The sequence below is a fragment of the Salmo salar genome, chromosome 28 (assembly GCF_965601325.2).
Source record: "Salmo salar chromosome 28, fSalSal1, whole genome shotgun sequence".
NCBI lineage: Eukaryota > Metazoa > Chordata > Actinopteri > Salmoniformes > Salmonidae > Salmo > Salmo salar.
In genome coordinates, this window is record NC_138318.1 from 35747373 (window position 1) to 35766716 (window position 19344).

The 19344-nt window shown below is 41.7% G+C and overlaps 1 protein-coding gene and 1 long non-coding RNA gene across 2 annotated transcripts in view; both read left to right on the forward strand.

The window, feature by feature from the left end:
* LOC106589881 (uncharacterized) overlaps positions 1-7693 on the forward strand; it is a 134969-nt gene extending 127276 nt beyond the window's left edge. Inside the window, exons 4-5 of the long non-coding RNA XR_001324965.3 lie at positions 7033-7119; positions 7392-7693. This is a non-coding gene — a long non-coding RNA (uncharacterized LOC106589881). The remainder of the gene's footprint in view (positions 1-7032; positions 7120-7391) is intronic.
* An 11043-nt stretch (positions 7694-18736) lies between these two features.
* LOC106589879 (histone acetyltransferase KAT6B) overlaps positions 18737-19344 on the forward strand; it is a 102607-nt gene continuing 101999 nt past the window's right edge. Inside the window, exon 1 of the mRNA XM_045710443.2 lies at positions 18737-19048. The gene's annotated coding sequence lies outside the window, so the exon portion shown is untranslated. The remainder of the gene's footprint in view (positions 19049-19344) is intronic.

Here is a 19344-nt window from a genome sequence, read left to right on the forward strand (position 1 = left end):
GTTTGGGATGATCTCCAATTAGAGGCAGCTGGTCCTCGTTGTCTCTAAATGGAGATCATACTTAAGTAGGGGATTTTTCCACCTGGGTTTGTGGGAGATTCATTTTGAGTAGTGTATGTTTCACCTCTGTGTCACGGTTTGTTGTTTTTTGTCATTCAGTTTATTTATGTATTGCATAGTTTCACAGTATAAATAAAATGTGGAACGACACACACGCTGCACTTTGGTCCGCTCATTCCTACGACAACCGTGACAACAGCCTTATTCTAAAATGGATTACATTGTTTTTTTCATCATCAATTTACAAACAATAACCCATAATGATGAAGCAAAAACAGGTTTTTAGAAGTGTTTGCAAATGTATTAAAAATAATAAACTGAAATACCACATTTACATAAGTATTCAGACCCTTTACTCAGTACTTTGTTGAAGCACCTTTGGCAGCGATTTCAGCCTCAAGTCTTCTTGGGTACGAAGCTACACGCTCGGCACACCTGTATTTGGAGAGTTTCTCCCATTCTTCTCTGCAGATCCTCTCAAGCTCTGTCAGGTTGGATGGGAGCGTCACTGCACAGCTATTTTCAGATCTCTCCAGAGATGTTCGATCAGGTTCAAGTCTGGGCTCTGGCTGGGCCACTTAAGGACATTCAGAGACTTGTCCTGGAGCCACTCCTGTGTTGTCTTGGCTGTGTGCTTAGGGTTGTTGTCCTGTTGGAAGTTGAACTTTTGCCCCAGTCTGATGTCCTGAGCGCTCTGGAGCAGATATTCATCAAGGATCTCTCTGTACTTTGCTCCGTTTATCTTTGCCTCGATCCTGACTAGTCTCCCAGTCCCTGCCGCTGACAAACATACCCACAGCATGATGCTGCCACCACTATGCTTCACCGTAGGGATGGTTTTTGCTCTGACATCCACTGTCAACTGTGAGACCTTTATATAGACACGTGTTTGCCTTTCCAAATCATGTCCAATCAATTGAATTTACCACAGGTGGACTCCAATCAAGTTGTAGAAACATCTCAAGGATGATCAATGGAAACAGTATGCACCTGAGCTCAACTTCGAGTCTCATAGCAAAGGGTTTGAATACTTATGTAAATAAGGTATTTCTGTTTTAAATGTTTTATACATTTGTAAACATTTCTAAAACCTGTTTTGATGAGGAAATATCTTTATTTCATCCATTTTAGAATAAAATGAATAAAAAGGATCAGCTCAACGGTGAAAAAGCATGTCAATATCTTTATCCGGTCAAGCAGTAGAGATGCTATTAGTCAAGGAACATTATTTTTCAGTAGCCTACAATTCTTCTCTTTATCTAGTTTAAATATAGGTTATGTCATGACCATGGATAGTTTTGTAGGTTATGTGTGGTTTTGTAGTCTTCTAACAGGATGGTGTGAGTTAGTAGGTTAGAGTAAGATATGTGATTGCCATTACAAAGTTCATGTTTATAACCCATTAGCCTCTTCTGTTTCCAGCTGCTTACATCTCAGATGTGTGATTTCTCCTCTTCCTCCTCAATTCCTCCTCCTCCTCCTCAATTCCTCCTCCTCACCTTCTTCCTCCTCCTCCTCCCCTTCCTCCTCCTCCTCCTTCTCCTCCTCCTTCCCTTCCTCTTCCTCATCCTCTTCCTCATCTTCTTCCTCCTCCTATTCATTCTCATCCTCCTCTGCTGCCCACTCTGGAAACCTTAATGAGGAAATAACCTTTTGTTTGAAACTGTGTAAACATATTTAACTTCACCATTTTGTTTGATATTCTTGGGGCTATTGAACAGAACGTCTGCGGTAATAATACGTGTTTGGAATCCATGCTCAATAATTATACTGGATTCTATTATTCTATTATAAAGAGAGCTCATCTCTACATTTCAAATGGGCACTCTGTTCCCTATGTAGTATGCTACTTTTGACCAGGGCCCTATGGGTAGTGCACTATAGAGGGAATAAGGTGCCATTTGGGACGTAGACATGCGCTCGTATTGGTGTTGTTAATTAAACCCTCTCTTTAAATAAACACACGTCTCGCAATTGATCATTATAATCTGTTAACTGTAGAATAATTAATTATAAGCACAATTTACATGTTAATATGTCAAGTGGTTAATAATTTTCAAGAGGGAGGAGGAGGGAGGGTCCACATGCTTCATTTGCAACATTAATTAAGCAAAGTCATTATGGAGCTAATTAGCTGATCTTAAAAGGATCTTGGTTTTATTGTAATTTATTATCAAAGTGACAATCAGCTGCTTTCTTGAAAAGGGGGGAATGTTCTTTCAAGGAAGCCACATGAGTGATTATTAATGTTATCTAGTCAAGTTAGGCTACATCTATCAAAGACCTTTAGTATCTGTCACCTTGTCAGTTCATTTATTTCATGTGCTACTTTCACGTGGTGGCTTGATTTGTTTTAAATAGTATCCAATTATCTACAGTATAATATAATGTACATACAAAAACATTCAAAGGCCATTTTCTCAAAAGTGAGGTTACAAGTTTATCAACTTTCAAAGCAGAATTACTTTCCCATTATTCCTCAAATGCAGTGTATGATATACCATTTTGTAGCTCTTTGTCTGCTTTTATCCAATGTAAAAAAATGAATTAAAAAAAAATCGAATTTTGCTGCATAAGACTGAATCAAGGCGGTCGGTCACATAATGCGTCTGTATGCAGTGCAATTCACGAGAACTAGGCCTTGTGTACCTTATTCATGAGTACACAGTGGACTCTGAGGACGTTCTGGAAGCTTGTTGAAATTCATGAGGCAGGGTTGAATCAGGGTTGAATCAGTGAACTGTTGTTCCATTAGCAGGGGGTCTCGTCATTTTACATTCTGTTTGTCGTCGTTAGCTTTTTCTTTCTCTTTAAAGGTGCAATCAGCAATATTACCGCTATATATAGTCGTTCGAGTTAGTGATAGCCATTTTAAAAATTATTACAGATTGTGGCTTTAAATCCTAAACTCGAAGGTCTTTCGAATCTCTGTCAGTCTCCTCGTGTTCCTTTCATCCAAACTTCAGGCTTTAGTGCACTACTTTTGATAGGGCTCTGGTTAATAGTAGTGCACTAAATAGGGAATAGGGATCCAGTGTGTGGTGCAGATTGGGATCCATTGTGTGGTGCAGATTGTACTGACAGAAGTTGTTGATTTAATGTCATTCTACACCACAAGACTTTGTCATCTGGTACATTTTCTCTTGCTTTTCTTTTGTTCCCTCTGCCAATTTCCCTTCTTTTTTTTACTCGTGCTACTGATAACTGAAGCAATACATCCCGCTGAAGATCATATACAGCACTCATTTAAATAATTTATTAAATTGAAACCAAGTAACTGTTTTTTCATTTCCTAGAACCCTGATCCATCTTGATATGATACTGATCCATCTTGATATGATACTGATCCACCTTGATATGATACTGATCCACCTTGATATGATACTGATCCACCTTGATATGATATTGATCCACCTTGATATGATACTGATCCACCTTGATATGATACTGATCCACCTTGATATGATACTGATCCACCTTGATATGATACTGATCTACCTTGATATGATACTGATCCATCTTGATATGATACTGATCCATTTTGATATGATATTGATCCACCTTGATATGATACTGATCCACCTTGATATGATACTGATCCACTGTGATATGATACTGATCCATCTTGATATGATATTGATCCACCTTGATATGATTCTGATCCACCTTGATATGATGCTGATACACTGTGATATGATACTGATCCATCTTGATATGATATTGATCCACCTTGATATGATACTGATCCACCTTGATATGATACTGATCCACCCTGATATGATACTGATCCACCTTGATATGATATTGATCCACCTTGATATGATACTGATCCACCTTGATATGATACTGATCCACCTTGATATAATACTGATCCACTCTCCTTCCAGACTCACATTAAGCATCTCCAATCCAAAATTAAATCTAGAATCGTCTTCCTATATCGCAACAAAGCATCCTCCACTCATGCTGCCAAACATACCCTCGTAAAACTGACCATCCTACCGATCCTCGACTTCGGTGATGTCATCTTTAAAATAGCCTCCAACACTCTACTCAACAAACTGGATGCAGCCTATCACAGTGCCATCCGTTTTGTCACCAAAGCCCCATATACTACCCACCATTGCGACCTGTACGCTCTCGTTGGTTGGCCCTAGCTTCATACTCGTCGCCAAACCCACTGGCTACAGGTTATCTACAAGTCTCTGCTAGGTAAAGCCCCGCCTTATCTCAGCTCACTGGTCACCATAGCAGCACCCACTCGTAGCACGCGCTCCAGCAGGTATATCTCACTGGTCACCCCCAAAGCCAATTCCTCCTTTGGTCATCTTTCCTTCCAGTTCTCTGCTGCCAATGACTGGAACGAACTGCAAAAATCTCTGAAGCTGCAGACTCATATCTCCCTCACTAGCTTTAAGCACCAGCTGTCAGAGCAGCTCACAGATCACTGCACCTGTACATAACCCATCTGTAAACAGCCCATCTATCTACCTACCTCATCCCCATACTGTATTTATTTATTTATCTTGCTCCTTTGCACCCCAATATCTCTACTTGCACATTCATCTTCTGCACATCCTACCATTCCAGTGTTTAATTGCTGTATTGTAATTACTTCGCCACCATGGCCTATTTATTGCCTTAACTTACCTCATTTGCACTCACTGTATATAGACTTTTTGTTTTCTTTTGTTCTACTGTATTATTGACTGTATGTTTTGTTTATTCCATGTGTAACTCTGTGTTGTTGTATGTGTCGAATTGCTATGCTTTATCTTGGCCAGGTCGCAGTTGCAAATGAGAACTTGTTCTCAACTAGCCTACCTGGTTAAATAAAGTGAAATAAAAAATATAAAAAAATATGATACTGATCCACCTTGATATGATACTGATCTTCCTTGATATGATACTGATCCATCTTGATATGATACTGATTTTCCTTGATATGATATTGATCCACCTTGATATGATACTGATCTTCCTTGATATGATACTGATCCACCTTGATATGATATTGATCCACCTTGATATGATACTGATCCACCTTGATATGATATTGATCCACCTTGATATGATACTGATCTTCCTTGATATGATACTGATCCACCTTGATATGATACTGATCCATCTTGATATGATATTGATCCACCTTGATATGATACTGATCCACCTTGATATGATACTGATCCACCTTGATATGATACTGATCCATCTTGATATGATACTATCATACTATCATGGTCTCGTGTGGCTCAGTTGGTAGAGCATGGTGTTTGCAATGCCAGGGTTGTGGGTTTGATTCCCATGGGGGACCAGTACAGAGAAAACATGTATGAAATGTATGCATTCACTACTGTAAGTCGCTCTGGATAAGAGCGTCTGCTAAATGACTAAAGTGTAAATGTAATACTGATCCACCTTGATATGATACTGATCCGTCTTGATATGATACTGATCCATCTTGATATGATACTGATCCACCTTGATATGATACTGATCTTCCTTGATATGATACTGATCCACCTTGATATGATACTGATCCGTCTTGATATGATACTGATCCGTCTTGATATGATACTGATCCACCTTGATATGATACTGATCCACCTTGATATGATACTGATCTTCCTTGATATGATACTGATCCACCTTGATATGATACTGATCCACCTTGATATGATACTGATCCGTCTTGATATGATACTGATCCACCCTGATATGATACTGATCCACCTTGATATGATACTGATCCACCTTGATATGATACTGATCCATCTTGATATGATTCTGATCCACCTTGATATAATACTGTTCCATCTTGATATGATACTGATCCATCTTGATATGATACTGATCCACCTTGATATGATACTGATCCACCCTGATATGATACTGATCCACCTTGATATGATATTGATCCACCTTGATATGATACTGATCCACCTTGATATGATACTGATCCACCTTGATATGATACTGATCCATCTTGATATGATACTGATCCACCTTGATATGATACTGATCCACCTTGATATGATACTGATCTTCCTTGATATGATACTGATCCACCTTGATATGATATTGATCCATCTTGATATGATACTGATCCACCTTGATATGATACTGATCCACCCTGATATGATACTGATCCACCTTGATATGATATTGATCCACCTTGATATGATACTGATCCACCTTGATATGATACTGATCCACCTTGATATGATACTGATCCATCTTGATATGATACTGATCCACCTTGATATGATACTGATCCATCTTGATATGATACTGATCCATCTTGATATGATACTGATCCATCTTGATATGATACTGATCCTTCTTGATATGATACTGATCCACCCTGATATGATACTGATCCACCTTGATATGATACTGATCCGCCTTGATATGATACTGATCCACCTTGATATGATACTGATCCATCTTGATATGATACTGATCTACCTTGATATGATACTGATCCACCTTGATATGATACTGATCCACCCTGATATGATACTGATCCACCCTGATATGATACGGATCCACCTTGATATGATACTGATCCATCTTGATATGATACTGATCCACCTTGATATGATACTGATCCACCTTGATATGATACTGATCTACCTTGATATGATACTGATCCATCTTGATATGATACTGATCTACCTTGATAGGATACTGATCCATCGTGATATGATACTGAGCTGAAAGTGTAAAACCTTATCACCGCTATGCATTTTTACTGTATTGTGAAGTCAGACAAAAATAACCTTGTGGCATTACACCTGAAGATACAATCTCATGTGAAATTACACTCTACTGACTGATCACAGTGTGTATGACATTTGGAAGCATGGTATTCTTTGTTCCTCGACCCAGGGTCATATAGGTAACAATAATTAACTAAACAATATGACTTATCCTCAATTTCTCCCTTCGCTCTCTGTCGTTGTCCCCCAGGTGAGAAGGTGACCGTGTTCCCTATCCTGGACATTGACCAGAGCAACATCGTGGACACTAACGGAGAAGGAGATGCCTTTGTGTGAGGTACAGTACACTAGTCTGTCTCCTCCCTGGTTTCTCCTTGGTTTCTCCCTGGTTTCTGCCAATCATCCTCACCACGTACATAGATGCCAACTTAACCAATCATGTCCATGTTCCATTTCTACATTTTTCACCAGCCCTCCCTAGCCCCGTCATTCAAACTGTGCTCTGTCAAATGATATATTAAGGAGTGACACTTTAATGATATTTTCTTCTCAGCTCTGCTCTATTCTTTTTTTCTTTGACCCCTGACCCTTGCCTCTCTCTCCTCCCAGGCTTTCTGTCTGGAGCTGGTCCTCCAGGAGAGGCCGATGGAGGAGTGTGTCCGTGGGGGCCACTACGCAGCCAACGATATCGTCAGACGGGCAGGATTTACCTTCCCTGAGACTTCCATTGATGCATCCGACCATTATCCCCCAAGCACTGTGCTTTGATTTCCATGTATTTTCCTTAAAACACCTGCTGCATTAAGCTGTGTGTATGTGCCTCAAAGTTGTGTAAAGTTTGTGTATCCCTTAGCCTACAATTTCCACGCCCCAGCAGAAATCGAATTAACATAATAAAAAAATAAGGAAATCCCGATTATAATCCATCTGTTCAAGCTATATTTATATACATATATACAGTACTGTGCAAAAGTTTTAGGCAGGTGTGAAAAAATGCTGTAAAGTAAGAATGCTTTCAAAAATAGACATGATAATAGTTTATATTTATCAATTAAGAAAATGCAAAGTGAGTGAACAGAAGAAAAATCTACATCAAATCAATATTTGGTGTGACCACCCTTTGCTTTCAAAACAGCATAAATTCTTCTAGGTACGTTTGCACACAGTTTTTGAAGGAACTCGGCAGGTAGGTTGGCCCAAACATCTTGGAGAACTAACCACAGTTCTTCTGTGGATAGAGGCAGCCTCAGGTGCTTCTCTCTCTTCATGTAATCCCAGACAAACTTGATGATGTTGAGATCATGGCTCTGTCGGGGCCATACCATCACTTCCAGGACTCCTTGTTCTTCTTTACGCTGAAGATAGTTCTTAATGACTTTTGCTGTATGTTTGGGGTCGTTGTCATGCTGCAGAATACATTTTGGGCCAATCAGATGCCTCCCTGATGGTATTGTGTGATGGATGAGTATCTGTCTGTACTTCTCAGCATTGAGGAGACCATTAATACTGACCAAATCCCCAACTCCATTTGCAGAAATGCAGCCCCCAAACTTGCAAAGAACCTCCACCATGCTTCGCTGTTGCCTGCAGACACTCATTCGTGTACAGCTCTCCAGCCCTTCGGCGAACAAACTGCCTTCTGCTACGGCCAAATATTTCACATTTTGACTCATCAGTCCAGAGCACCTGCTGCCATTTTTCTGCACCCCAGTTCCTGTATTTTCATACATAGTTGAGTCGCTTGGCCTTGTTTCCTCGTCGGAGGTATGGCTTTTTTGGTCGGAGGCCTTCCATGACGGCCACTTCTGACCAGACTTCTTGATGGGTGTACCAGGGACCCACTGTTTTCTGCCAATTCTGAGCTGATGGCAATGCTGGACATCTTCCGATTGCGAAGGGAAGTAAGCATGATGTGTCTTTCATCTGCTGCAGTAAGTTTCCTTGGCTGACCACTGCGGCTATGGTCCTCAACGTTGCCCGTTTCTTTGTGCTTCTTCAAAAGAGCTTGGACAGCACATCTGGAAACCCCTGTCTACCTTGAAATTTCTGCCTGGGAGAGACCTTGCTGATGCAGTATAACTACCGTGTGTCTTGTTGCTGTGCTCGGTCTTGCATGGAAGAACATCAATAAGCCAGTGACTCAGCCCCTGTAATAGGGTTAGAGGCAGAGAATCCCAGTGGAGAGAGGGGAACCGGCCAGGCAGAGACAGCAAGGACAGTTCGTTGCTCCAGAGCCTTTCCGTTCACCTTCACACTCCTGGGCCAGACTACACTCAATCATAGGACCTACTGAAGAGATGAGTCTTCAGTAAAGACTTAAAGGTTGAGGCCGAGTCTACATCTCTCACATGGGTAGGCAGACCATTCCATAAAAATGGAGCTCTATAGGAGAAAGCCCTGCCTCCAGCTGTTTGCTTAGAAATTCTAGGGACAATTAGGAGGCCTGCATCTTGTGACCGTAGCGTACGTGTAGGTATGTACGGCAGGACCAGATCGGAAAGATAGGAAGGAGCAAGCCCATGTAATGCTTTGTAGGTTAGCAGTAAAACCTTGAAATCAGCCCTTGCCTTAACAGGAAGCCAGTGTAGGGAGGCTAGCACTGGAGTAATATGATCAAATTTGTTGGTTCTAGTCAGGATTCTAGCAGCTGTATTTAGCACTAACTGAAGTTTATTTAGTGCTTTATCCGGGTAGCCAGAAAGTAGAGCATTGCAGTAGTCCAACCTAGAAGTAACAAAAGCATGGATGAATTTTTCTGCATCATTTTTGGACAGAAAGTTTCTGATTTTAGTTGTTACGTAGATGGTAAAAAGCTGTCCTTGAAACAGTCTTGATATGTTCTTCAAAAGAGAGATCAGGGTCCAGAGTCACACCGAGGTCCTTCACAGCTTTATTTGAGACGACTGTACAACCATCAAGATTAATTGTCAGATTCAACAGAAGATCTCTTTGTTTCTTGGGACCTAGAACAAGCATCTCTGTTTTGTCCGAGTTTAAAAGTAGAACGTTTGCAGCCATCCACTTCCTTATGTCTGAAACACAGGTTTCTAGCGAGGGCAATTTTGGGGCTTCACCATGTTTCATTGAAATGTACAGCTGTGTGTCATCCGCATAGCAGTGAAATGTAACATTATGTTTTCGAATGACATCCCCAGGAGGTAAAATATATAGTGAAAACAATAGTGGTCCTAAAACGGAACCTTGAGGAACACCGAAATTTACAGTTGATTTGTCAGAGGACAAACCATTCACAGAGACAAACTGATATCTTTCCGACAGATAAGATCTAAACCAGGCCAGAACTTGTCCGTGTACAGTGGCTTGTGAAAGTAGGGCAGTACCGCAATACAGACAACTCTCTGACAACTCTGGGTGTCAAGTCTGCGTACGCGTTCAGCAGGAGACAGCCTAGCCCTGCCGAGCTGCATCGGTTCGGGAAGAGGTGAATCAGCAGTCTTCGGAGGCTCTTGGAGGAACTCGGGTAAGCTCGGATCCTCTCGGGGACGTAGACGCTGGGAACTTCCGGAGTTCCTCAGATGCAAGGTGGGATCCTTGAGTGAGCGATTGGGACTGCAATCAGACCTCTTCTCCCTCCTACGTTCCCGTAACCGACCATCCTGCCGAAGCTGGAGTAACTTCCTGGTAGCCTCTCTCCCGGACACCGGAGCCTCAAACTTTTTTCACCTCCACCATGAATTCCCCCAGACTGAAGCAAACGGCCGACTGTTGTTCCCAAATGGCCGTAGCCCAGGCGAGGGCCCTCCTGGACATCAGCGTGATGAGTTACACTATCTTAGAGCGGTACAAAGGGAAGGAGGAAGGATGCAGCTCCATAACAAGGGAACACTGAGCGAGAAAATGCCCAACAGGTGCCCAATTCTCCATTGAAGTGCTCGGGGGAGGTAAGCGGGGTTCCCAGGAAACCGGGGTGATGGCGCTGCTACCAGCCGGGTTACTGAGGGGCTGAGAGGTTACCATCGTGGTAGGCTGCCTAGTAGGCAACCCACGGACTTGCTCCGGCAAAATGTCCAATGCTTGGTCATGACGTTTGGCCGTGGCCTGGAACCCCTCCATCAGACCACGAAGGAACTCCTCGTGCCTACCAATGGTGGCTCCTTTGGAGGAGATGGCGCAGCGGAGCTGGTCCAAGTCTGCTGGGTCAGTCATGGCCAGTTCGTACTATCACGTTTCAGGTATGACCCAAATGCAGACTGTGTTGATGTAGCAATGTTTATTACAGCAATAGGGGCAGGCAAACTACAGGTCAAGGCAGGCGGCTGTCGATAATCCAGTGTAGTGGGGCAATGGTACAGGACGTCAATCAGGGGCAGGGCGGGCAGAAAAGGTCAAAACCGGGAAAAAAAACAGTAACAAGCAATAGACAGGAACAGAGGGGAAAACGCTGGTAGGCTTGACGATACAAAACAAACTGGCAACAGACAAACAGAGAACACAGGTATAGCGGTTCTGGGGGGGGGGGGGGGGGGCCTAAATGTGGAGTATGAAATAATTTTTACATAACTAATTTTTGCTATCATTCTTTTTTTACATCCGTTATTAGACTGTGGCAACGCGGAACACTAATTTAACCCACACATTTTCTAGAGGGACAGCTTTAGGCGGAACACAACAGTATCGTACCACATGCAAAACGATATGACAACAATAACGTCTAACGTAACTGGCCCCTCTAACAATACAACTGGCCCCAGCTTGGCCCCCCCCCCCCCCCCCCCCCCCACCCCAGTTGAAATGGTCTAGAACCGCCACTGCACCTGGAGGGGGGTGGAGACAAGCGCAAGGACAGGTGAAACAGATCAGGGCGTGATAATCGTTTGTATGACCATATGAAAACTATTCCATATATTAGCTGAGAACCCCCCCTTCCTGGCTTAGACTCTATAGGGTTAAAGTGTACAGTAATTCCATGGATATGACAGTTCATCAACATTGTCGCTAAGTGTTGTAGCTTAACTTACAATACATTATGGTCTCCCTATGGGTGCTGGTCAAAAGTTGTGCACTATATATAGGGAATAGGGTGCTATTGGGAAGGATAGATCCAAGGCTGATGGAGGTAATTTCTCTCAGTTATGGGATTAGGGGTGCCTCTTCATAGTGGTCATTAGAGAGCCCTGGAATCTAGGTTTATCCCCCCCTTGCAACCAGCTGTGCTGTCGCCAGGTGTTGGAGAGGGGAGACAAGGATCACGGAGAGGCCCCAGTCTGTCCCTCCCTCCCTCCAGGCATGGATGGAACAAATGTAGGGTTACTGCCAAATGGTACCCTATTCCCTATAGTTGACTACTTTTGACCAGAGCCACTGCAGTATGTAGGGAATAGGATGTAGTGCTCTGGTCTACTATAGTTATACACTATATAGAGAATAGGGTGTCATCTGGGGTGCACCCTAAGTGTTCAGCTCATACCACACTGCACCTATACCAGTAGTAGATACAAACTGAAGCCTATACTACCTATATATACCATTATCTGTCACGGCTGTCTGAAGAATGGGACCAAAGCGCAGCGTGTGTATCGTTCCACATTTTATTTAAACTGTGAAACTATGCAAGACATACAAATAAACTAATAAACAAAACAACAAACCGTGACAAAGCAGTGCAACATACTCTTACTCAAAATAATCTCCTACAAAACCTAGTGGGAAAAACAACAACTTAAATATGATCCCCAATTAGAGACAACGATGACCAGCTGCCTCTAATTGGAGATCATCCCCCCCAAAAAAACATAGAAATACAGAAACTAGAACCCCACATAGAAATACATAAACTAGACAAAAACCCCAGCATAGAAAAAAGAAACTAGAACCAACATAGACATAGATAATCTAGACAAAACCCCCCTGTCATGCCCTGACCTACTCTACCATAGAAAATAAAAGCTTTCTATGGTCAGGACGTGACATTATCATAGGCTGCGGTCCAAAAAAAAGTCTGCAACAACAAAAACCCATTACGCTATATACCATTTATTATCATATTGTGTCTAAATAATACTGCACAGCCAACCTGTTAGCGTTTCATCTTTTTCCTTTCATTTCTGGGCTCATTGAATGTTAAGAGAGTTCCCATTCAAACGCCTCTTATTCAAAGGGCTGTAGTTCAATTTAAAGAGGCTGAGTTTATGCGCTTATGCTAATTTGGGGGGCATCTAGGTGAACACCAAAAATGTTATTACCAACTTTGAGACACTTCTCTTTTTTTTTCATCAGCATTTTTAAGGTTTCACACAGATGCGCTTTGAAAAAGCACTACGTTTCTGATTGGCTGAGATCACACTCCGTAGCAGCTGGTTCATTTGCTTCTCAACATGACAGATGGCAAAACACAAACACAAAGTATGCGTGACCATTGGCACCCTATCCCCTATTTAGTGCACTACTATTCCCCATAGGGCTTTGGTCAAAAGTAGTGCACTACTGTATATAGGGAATATAGGTACCATTTGGAGCACAAACACAGAAAGATGGAGCCAGTAATGAGAATGAAGAATCCTTAGCTACCACGAGAAGGACGACTATTTACCAGTTTCTTCCTTCAGTTTACTTTCTTTTTTTCTTACTTTTATTTTTATAGAAATGAAATACATCAGTTATCTAGTCTAGTAGTATTGTGTCTGTTTCAACAACTAACTGGTTAACTAGTCTGGTAGTATTGTCTCTCTCTCAACAACTAACTGGTTAACTAGTCTGGTAGTATTGTCTCGCTCTCAACAACTAACTGGCTAACTAGTCTGGTAGTATTGTCTCTCTCTAAACAACTAATTGGTTAACTAGTCTAGTAGTATTGTCTCTGCTTCAACAACTAACTGGTTAACTACTCTGGTAGTATTGTCTCTCTCTAAACAACTAATTGGCTAACTAGTCTAGTAGTATTGTCTCTGCTTCAACAACTAACTGGTTATCTAGTCTAGTAGTATTGTCTCTGTTTCAACAACTAACTGGCTAACTAGTCTAGTAGTATTGTCTCTGTTTCAACAACTAACTGGCTAACTAGTCTAGTAGTATTGTCTCTGTCTCAACAACTAACTGGCTAACTAGTCTAGTAGTATTGTCTCTGTTTCAACAACTAACTGGCTAACTAGTCTAGTAGTATTGTCTCTGTCTCAACAACTAACTGGCTAACTAGTCTAGTAGTATTGTCTCTCTCTCAACAACTAACTGGCTATCTAGTCTAGTAGTATTGTGTCTGTTTCAACAACTAACTGGTTAACTAGTCTGGTAGTATTGTGTCTGTTTCAACAACTAACTGGTTATCTAATCTAGTAGTATTGTGTCTGTTTCAACAACTAACTGGTTATCTAGTCTAGTAGTATTGTGTCTGTTTCAACAACTAACTGGCTAACTAGTCTAGTAGTATTGTCTCTGCTTCAACAACTAACTGGTTATCTAGTCTAGTAGTATTGTCTCTGTCTCAACAACTAACTGGCTATCTAGTCTAGTAGTATTGTCTCTCTCTCAACAACTAACTGGTTAACTAGCCTGGTAGTATTGTCTCTGTCTCAACAACTAACTGGCTAACTAGTCTAGTAGTATTGTCTCTGTCTCAACAACTAACATCCCTATTTTCTCCCTTGGGCTGTGCAATTCCCAAGTCCTAATTCTGCTAACTTCTAATAACTTTGATTATACATGCAAGGATCAATTAGAAGGGGCTGGTGGAAGAACATATGTCATTTTGGGGCAGATTTGGGCTTATCATAGCCTACTACAGTTATACTGTCAAAGAAAAATACACCACAACTTGTCGATGTGGTATGTACCATCACGTGGTTTCATTCATGACCTCCCTCCATCCCTTCTTTGAAAAGCAAATGTGTTCGTGCATCTCAAATAGCACCCTATTCCCTATACAGTGCACTACTCTTGACCAGAGCCCTTGGTGCACTACATAGGGAATAGGGTGCCATTTGGGATTCACACTGACTGACTGGGGACATTGCCAGAGCAAACCAGACCAGAGTTTTGCACCGCAGATGGGCAGCAGTGTTCCTGAACAGCACTGGGTGGCAGTTGGCAGGGATTGAGAGAGAGGAGGGGGGGAGGAAGAGGGAGAGAGAGAGAGAGAGAGAGAGAGAGAGAGAGAGAGAGAGAGGGATGGAGAGAGAGGGAGCGATTTGGGGGGATGGGCAGACTGTGGTTGGCACATGCTCCCGTCTCTGTCCCAAATGGCTCCATATATAGTGCACTACCCTGGTCAAGAGTAGTGCACTATATAGGGAATTGGGTACCATTTGAGACACAAGTGCCAATTCAAATGCTCCTGCTGGACCCATGCATGGGATGCAGCAGTGTGGGGCTCTGGGAGTCAGGGGGACCTGCTGCCTGGCCTGCTGGGGCCCAGGGTGACATTCATTATACACACACACACACACACACACACACACACACACACACACACACACACACACACACACACACACGGAAAGAGAGACTCTCTCTCACACACACGCACATGTGCTTGGTACTCTTCCTTTCTCTTGATACCATGGACAATCCAATCATAACAACACTTGTTTCACGTCCTCATGTCAATCATACTGTGATTTAAATGTCCCGTGAAATAACTATTGTTTATATCAGATTAGCTAATAATAATACTTAACAAGTATTGACATGGTAAACATGTGTTTATAAAATATATGTTTTATAAAAGATGTGGTATATTGTCACTCAAATTTAATACAAATATTATGTGTTATTATTATGTAACTACCTCAAAATTAGGTTACCATCGTCAACAAAAGATTACTTGCAAACATCCAAACCATTACGTAATAGTTTAGAATAGGCCTATCCAAACTTTTTACATACCAGTTCAATATTTACTTATTATGTTTAACAAGATTATCTTGTTGAGGCAAAAAGGCTATCCAAACTTTACGTAATAGTTTAGAATAGACTATCCAAACTAAATTGCCTATCCAAACTTTACGTAATAGGTTTTCAAACCAGTTCAATATTTACTAACTACACAACACAATAGTCTCCCTCCTTCCCTCCACAGTGTATCTATGTCCAAAATGGCACTCGATTTGGCACACTATTCCCTACAGGGTTAGGCTAAATGCAGAAGACACATTTTTTTTATTTAATTTAACCTTTATTTAACTAGGCAAGTCAGTTAAGAACAAATTCGTATTTACAATGACGGCCTACCACGGCCAAACCAGACGACGCTGGGCCAATTCAGCGCCGCCCATGGGACTGCCAATCACGGCCGGATGTGAAACAGCCTGGGTTTGAACCAGGGACTGTAGTGACGCCTTTTGCACTGAGATGCAGTGCCTTAGACCACTGTGTCACCCAGGAGCCCATTTCGGTTGAATGCATTTAGTTGTGCAACTGACTAGGTATCCCCCTTTCCTTTATATAACGTACTACTCTTTACCAGAGCCCTATGGGCCTTGGTCAACAGTAGTGCACTTTTAAGGGACTAGGGAGCCATTTGGGAATGATAATGGGTCATGTTGCTCGTGTCTGTATGCCTGTAACGATGACACAGAATGGGATGTCACCACGTGTATGGGTCACATTACACATGTTGTGTTACTGCTGTTGTAAAATGAGATTGCTGTTACATACATGTTATAATGCCAGATATGATGTAATGCAGGACAATATACTGTAGGTAGGAAGCCGCTGTAACATCTTGAGCTTGTTGATGGATCATTTCCATAATTTGAATGAATCATACGGTCGATTTGACTTGGTGTTTGTCCATTTGATAGACTATACCTGAGTGATTCTGAAGGGGTTGTCTTCTTGTCTGTCTTGATTTAAAACGATATAGGTTGGTATCCTGTTGTGACGGAATGAAATACTAAATCAATTTTGTGTCTAAAGACAGACGTGTTATATGGTGACATTATTCATAATGTAATGATTTAGTGTCATGACCAAGAACTTGTGATGTGTTCATTATTAGGATTGGGTCAACCTCTGTGTAAAAATAAACACATGAATATGGTATGAACCCAAGATGCTTGGGAACAAGGTGGTAAGCTAATAGACTGCATTAAGTTATTCCAAGATTTTGTATTTATTTTTTTATTTCACCTTTATTTAACCAGGTAGGCCAGTTGAGAACAAGTTCTCATTTACAACTGCGACCTGGCCAAGATAAAGCAAAGCAGTGCGACAAAAACAACAACAGAGAGTTACACAAACGTACAGTCAATAACACAATAGAAAAATCTATGTACAGTGTGTGCAATTGGGGCCCCCTAGATAGCATATGAACACATCATAAGCTATGGGAAAATGTGTAGAATTGCAGGAAATTAGCTTAGCTAGGCAGTAACTCCTCCAGTATGTGTTGAGGTAATTTCACAGGATTTGTTTTAGGTCAGAAACTGTAAAGATCTGTCAGAAATGGCACTTCTGTAAGCAAATATCTTATTCATACATTTTAATTTAAAAAAAATATCAGCATTAAATTACCTGGTATGATGATGCATTAATCAGTTATACAGTTTAAAGACTTTGTTTTTGCAATCAGCCTTTGCAGTTGACCTTTAAAGTAACTGTCCAGTGATTCCAGATTTCTATGAAATACACAGTATATTCCTAAAGTATGTGGACACCCATTCAAATTTGTGGATTCGGTTATATCAGCCAAACCCGTTGCTGACAGGGGTATAAAATCAAGCACACCGCCATGCAATCTCCACAGTCAAACATTGGCAGTAGAATGGCCTTAATGAAGAGCTCAGTGACTTTTAACGTGGCAACTTCATAGGACTCCACCTTTCCAACAAGTCAGTTGGTCAGATTTCTGCCCTGCTAGAGCTGCCCCGTTCAACTGTAACTGATGTTATTGTGAAGTGGAAAGGTCTAGGAGCAACAACAGCTCATCCGCAAAGTGGTAGGCCACACAAGCTCCCAGAACGGGACCACCGAGTGCTGATGCGCGTAGCTCGTAAAAACTCTGTCTTCGGTTGCAACACTCACTACCAAGTTTCAAACTGCTTCTGGAAGCAACGTCAGCACAATAACTGTTCGTCGGGAGAATTCATAAAATGGGTTTCCATAGCCGAGCAGCCGCACACAAGCCTTAGATCACCATGGGCAATGCCAAGCATCGACTGGAGGGGTGTAAAGCTCGCCGTTGTTGGACTATGGAGCAGTGCAAACGTGTTCTCTGGAGTGATGAATCAAGCTTCACCATCTGGCAATCCGATGGGCGAATCTGGGTTTGGTGGATGCCAGGAGAACTCTACCTGCCCAAATGCATAGTGCCAACTGTAAAGTTTGGTGGAGGAGGTATAATGCTGTGGGGCTGTTTTTCATGGTTCGGGCAGGTAGAGAATGGTGTGGGCGTATACTGGTCATTAAAAATATTAATGCGAGTAGACTGCTGATTGGCCAGCTCATCCTCCTCCTCTTTGAGGATATAGCAAGCGTTTGTTAAATGGACTGTTTGAGGTTGTTTTCTTATATATTTTTACTCCAATGTATGCTTTGGCCACAAATACGAGTATAGGATTAGTCAACAACATTATTTGGGTATGAGTTAACAGAATAGGAACTTCTAAAAGTGAGATTTTCACTAGACAGTTACTTTAAAACTGCAACATTTTCTTTCAGCCTCATGGTAAAATGTGTAGAATAGCAATATAAAACTGCACATTTGTGCTTAAAAACGGCAATATTTTGTCTCATCCCCATGGCAAAATGTGAAGAATAGCATGAAATGAACTATAAAACAGCACAATTTTCTCTCTGCCTCATGGCAAAATGTGTAGAATTATGGGGAATTAGCTTTAAAACTACAGCATTTTCTCTCGGACTCATGACAAAATGTGTAGAATAGCGTTATAAAACTGCACATTTTTCTCTCAGCCCCATGGCATCTCCTTCCTGCACATTTGAATGTGTTCAAGTTAAAGTGACATTACATTTGCCTATGATCATTGTTGAAGCGCTGCTGCTACACAGGGGCGCCGGTCCGCTCGGTTTACACTGACTGAAGTGGGGATGTCTACAGTGAAGAAGAAGAAGCAGAAGAAGCAGAAGGGGGAGAGAGGTACCACTTTGTCACAGGCTGCTATGTAGATTAACCTTTCAATTAGTTGTTATCCGGTCCTCTCTGTCTCAACGCGAGCATTTAGTGTATCCTTTAGAGATAAAACATACAAGGAAACCTCCTATGGATGTGCCGCTGTGAGTGTTTATATCCGATCGTCGTTTCCGTCATCCTGATAATGAAGAAGAGGACTGTATCTGAGAAAAAACTTGAGGTAACTACCAGCAAATATTTACGGTAGCTAGCCGATGCTTTTTTCCCCTCACTGGTTACATGTTCATCCTTGCATGAAACTTGAGTAATTTGTTTTGCCTCCTCGCCCAGCGGCGGCACATTGTGTAAACGATTTATATTTCAAGGAGGCTGTATATCACGGACTATTAATGTGTAAACGAGAATGGACCCGCGAGTCGAGTGAGAAATGGATGGATCGCGAAACTGTAGCGATAGGTTACATTTATTCTTGAGGATCAGTGAAGATGATGTTACTCTTACCAGGTTCAACTTCTT